The following is a 4,786-nucleotide window of genomic DNA, read 5'->3' on the forward strand; positions in this document are numbered from 1 at the left end:
TAACTCCTTGTCTTCATCCTCGTCCTCCATTTCTGCATTGTTCCCGTTACTCTCGGTGTCGCTCACGAGGATGACGGCGTCGGCGTTGTCCTCCTCTTCTTCGGTGGTGCCCGCTGTGTTCACCTTCTTGCTGACCAGGAATTCTTCTCTGGTTGGCATCTTCCTTTTTTGGGCGTTGACTCGCTGGGGTTTTTTTTCCGGTGTTGCCCCTTCCTCCAACGTCTCCGGCTTTGGCCCGGGTTGCGGTGTTCCGTGCGAGGCCGCCTTGTGGATTCTGGCGCTGGTGCGTCTCTGCTCCTTTGCCTCCTCCCTGTCTTTGGTGGTCTTCTGGTGCAGCGTCTGGGATCGAACTTGGTTCCATGACTCCTGGAGCCTGTCGTCCTCGTCTCCACTGCTGTCCTCGGGTTTCCCCTTCGTTTTCTTCTTGTTCTTCTTCCTCTCTTGCTTCCCTTTTGCCTTTGCAGAGTCTTCTACCTCCGTCTCCACTTCCTTGACCTCTGGTTCTGGCGCTGGGGTTGTTTCTGCTGGGGCTTCCTCTGGCGGGGCTCTTTGTGGGGCTCCGTCCTCGGGGCCTCCCATGGGTTGGTGCGTCTCCTGGGGCGGTGTCGTCTCAGTTGGTGGTGCTGGGTCCTCCGCTGCGACTGGTCCCGCCTTGGGGTCCTCTGGGTTATTCGGGCCTGTTCCTGTGGGTATCGGGTTCACAGGAACTTGGCCCTCTTTGTCTCCCTTCCTGGGTGCTGCTGTTGGTTTTGCAGCCTCGTTTCTGGCTTCTGCCAGGAGGGTGTTTAGTCGTGCGTTGGCTGCCGGGGAGACCTTTGGTCTGGTGTGTCTCCAGGTTGGGTTCCATGAGGCGGCCGCTGCGTAACTCTTTGGCAGGTCAGACTTGGGGCATCGGTAGTAAGAGTGGCCTTCCCCTCCGCAGAGGTTGCAGATCCTGATCCCTTTGCATGTGCCTGCGTCGTGTCCAGACTGCTTACAGATCCTGCAAAATTTCTTTGGGCAGTCTTTGCCGGCGTGTCCCACTCCCTCGCACTTCCTGCAGGTGAAAGGTTGTCCCGTGTAACGGATCCTCCCCTCGTCCGCGCCTAGGTAGAAGGTTGCCGGTGGGTGCTTTAATCCATCCCTCCCTTTAGGATCTCTGTGGAGGTCGATGGTCGCTCGCCAGGTCGTGTTCCAGACTCCGTCGGCGTCTCTGACCTTTGTGGGGCCCGCCTGGAGGGTGCCGTACCTCATGAGAAGTGACGCGATGTCCTTGTCTGGGATGTGTGGGTTGGTCATCTCGACCGTCACCCTCTTCTCTGAGGTCTCTGGCGCTACTCCTGTCGTCAGGGTGAACCTGTTGTAGGGTGCCTCTTTCTCTTTTGCCTGGAAGAAATCCCAGTACTTCCTGAAGAGGGCCTGGGTGACAAAGCTTAGGAGAAAGATCATGCCTGAGGCTGAAGCCTGGAAGCTTAGTACGTCTGCCACTGGGACCCCCGCTGGTTTGAGAACTTTACTGAAGAACGTGGATCTTTCCAGTCTGGCCCCTGCCTTATCTTTCATCTCCCACCGCATGACCTGGGCGTGCCTGTGGGTGACGTTGTACCCATTGAAGGGTTCGGGGGCTGTCCCTTGCCTGGTCCCTGCCTCCCCCTTCCCTCCGGGCCCTGGTTGAGCAGCTTTGGGGGGTTCAGGTGCACCTGTTTTTGGCCCTGGGGCTTTGGGTCCGGGGGTTTTTGGCCCTGAGGCCTGAGGCCCTGAGGCCTTTGGGGCACCAGCCTTCCCAGCGCTGGTGCCTGCTTCTGCAGGTGCGTCCTTACTTGCCCTTGGGCCACTTTCCCCAGGGGGCAGGGGGTTGGGGTTCTGGGCGTCCGGTGAGGGGATGCCGTCTGGGATGTTCACTGGGGCTCCAGTGTCCATTTCTTCCATTTTGGAGGATTTTTGGGTCTACCGGTAATTTTTCTGGGTTACCGCCGGGTTTTACCGCCTTACCTTGGATCCTCCGCCTGGATGCCTGGAGTGTCTCCCAACAGACCACAATGGTCTGTAGTGCAAAGAAACACTGTCCAGTCACTCCCTAGAGCTAAGGTAGGGTTATAGGTGCGGCCACCTAAGCATAAATCCCCTTACCAGAGGTCTGGGTACTGTACAGGCCTGTGAAGGGTGTTAGGAGGTTTTTTTAGGCCCCCAGCATTAGTCCACCCAAACGCCAGGAAAGAGAGAGTGAGAGAGCGTAACGTTACCTAAGCTCTAACGCTGACCACAGGTCCTTGGGGGTTCTATTTTGTGTTCCTAGTGAACAAACAGGCACCAGCACTCTGGTGTCCTTCCTCCGGCTTAATTAAAAGCACGTCGGGCCGTCACGAAAATTTGCATAAATTTGCATAAAGCAAATTTATTCACTTCCAAGTCGAAGTCATAGCACTGTCAAAATCAAATTTTACTTGCGCAAAAATTGCGCGTTCAAACTGATAAGAACAGATACTACACTTGATCTTAGCCAAAAGGCCGAGTGAAGTTTCTTGAAGAAGAACGAGTTGCATTTCTCGTCCCTCTCTAGGTTCTCGGTTCTGGTCCGGAAGATGATTCCTCCCTAAAGTGCTCTGCGAGCTCCTTTTGGGTTTCCTCCAAGTCGTCACCCACGTCCCATCCCTCCAGCTCGAGTTCGTACAGTTGCTGCAGTTTGCTCTGCAGTGTCCTGAACGTCCTCTTCTTTTCCCGTGCAGCAGCTCTGCTTGCATCCTGGAAGAAGCTTCGGAACCTGTCCTTCACCCATTCCCACCACTCGCTGGCGGAGTGAAAGAGGTCCTTCATGTCCCTCCACTCTATGTACGCGGTTCTGAGGTTCGCCACTAACTCCTCGTTTTCCAGCAAAGAGCAGTTCAGTTTCCACGATCCTGGTCCGGCGGGGAACTTCCCTGTAAGTTCCCCCTCGAAACTGACTTCTCTGTGGTCAGAGAAGTGGACGGCGACCATGGAGCTTCGCCCAGGCTTTACTGTTGGGGAGGTGAATAGGAAGTCGATCCGTGAACGCACGGATCCATCCGGCCTACTCCAGGAAAAGTTCCTGGCGTTCGGTCCCATGCACCCGATGGCATCATGGAGGGACGCCTCGCCTATCATCTCCACCAACAGCCTGGACGTCACATCCATCCCTGCAGAGCCAGACCCACTGCGTCCATCCAGCTCTACTATGCAGTTGAAATCACCACCCATCAGAATGGTTCTGGAGGTCACGAGTTGCATCCTGAGCACCCTGAACGTCTCAAGTCGCTCATTCTTCTCTGGGGGGGCATAGACATTGATGAGCCTAACGGGCTCACCAGCCCACGAGCTGTCCACGGCCAGCACTCTGCCGTTGACCTGCTCGGTGACTTTGTCCACGGTGAAATGCCTTCCCTTGATCAGAATGGCCACTCCAGACGATTTGCAATCGTTTCCTCCAGACCAGAAAGATGGCCCGTGCGTCCACTGCCGTTCAAGCTGGCTGTACGACTTGGCGTACGGAATCCCGCATTCCTGCAGAAAGCAGATATCTCGGTTCTGGGTGGCCAGGAAGCGCAACGTGCCGACCCGCCTGACCTGATCCTTCATGCTTCTGACGTTTAGGGTGAGCAATGATATCGCCATTACATCCAAGCAGAGCGTCCTCCCTCTAGGGACCACCAAGTGAACTACAATTGATCGGTACACCACGTGACCGCTGAGCTTTCTAATTCTTCTGTGTTACTTTACTATCAAGTGGATCTCAAGCAGATCCTCCAACAATTGTATTAACAGTCGCTTATCATAACTACACAAAGTGCAATGATCCACGACTTGCTCTGTGGAGCGTTTCGTTTCAATAGCTTTCTGGTTCTTCATATTACATGAAAGTAACGGCGACTAAACAAATTAATGACATGAATAAATGTAATGCAATATTACCAAAACATGTATACACATAAACATATTTCTGATTCTTAATGCTTAAAAAGGCTGTTTTTACTCATTGCAATGAAACGAAAGTGATCGTGGCTCTGTGGTGGCTTCTGGGTATGCAAATTACCCCCTAAAAAATAGCTGGTTGTTGTCAGGCAGTCTGCCCTCCAGTGACAGTAGATGGTACTGCGCCTGCGAATTGGCGAACACGTTTAATGCTGTCACACACACACACACACACACACACACACACACACACACACACACACACACTCTCTCTCTCTCTCTCTCTCTCTCTCTCTCTCTCTCTCTCTCGTGTCTAAACTATATGGGATTATTAACCAGAAGTCAAACAGAACACACACTAACCCCCCCCCCTTTTTTTTTTTTAAAGTGCAACAAAATCGGCATGGCTCCACGAGAAAAGTCTGCCATGAAATCCTGCTAGAAGTATAAGTTGAAAGAGGTACAGGAGACACACAATGGACTCCTTGTTGGACTGGGTTGTACTCTGCTGCTACAGATGGTGAAACACATCTGTGAAGCTGTGCTCCACGGAGCTGACATTTGTGTGCAGGCCAAGGAGCAGAATTCACAGGGAGGTAAACAGACAAGCATTTGCAATGCAATAGGTCTCGCATTTACGGAAGTTTGAGCTATTGGCATTGTAAATGACAATGTCTATCATTTTTGTTTTTTAATACATAAATAAAAGGCATTGTCATTTACAATGTCAATAGCTGAAACTCGCGTACATGCGAGACTATTACATTGCAAATGGTTACGTTTAGAACTGAGCGCAACGTCGCTTCAAGGACACCACTTGGTTTCTCTTTTTTTTTTTTTTTACTTTATAGAATCAACTGATAGAATCAGGAACTTTCTC

At 52.4% G+C, this 4,786-nt stretch overlaps 1 pseudogene; it reads right to left on the reverse strand.

The window, feature by feature from the left end:
- Nucleotides 1–2,343: 2,343 nt before the first annotated feature.
- On the reverse strand, nt 2,344–2,500 carry LOC146835357 (U2 spliceosomal RNA; annotated as a pseudogene).
- Between the last annotated feature and the right edge of the window lie 2,286 nt (nt 2,501–4,786).

The sequence above is a fragment of the Triturus cristatus genome, chromosome 4_2 (assembly GCF_964204655.1).
Source record: "Triturus cristatus chromosome 4_2, aTriCri1.1, whole genome shotgun sequence".
Classification (NCBI taxonomy): Eukaryota; Metazoa; Chordata; class Amphibia; order Caudata; family Salamandridae; genus Triturus; species Triturus cristatus.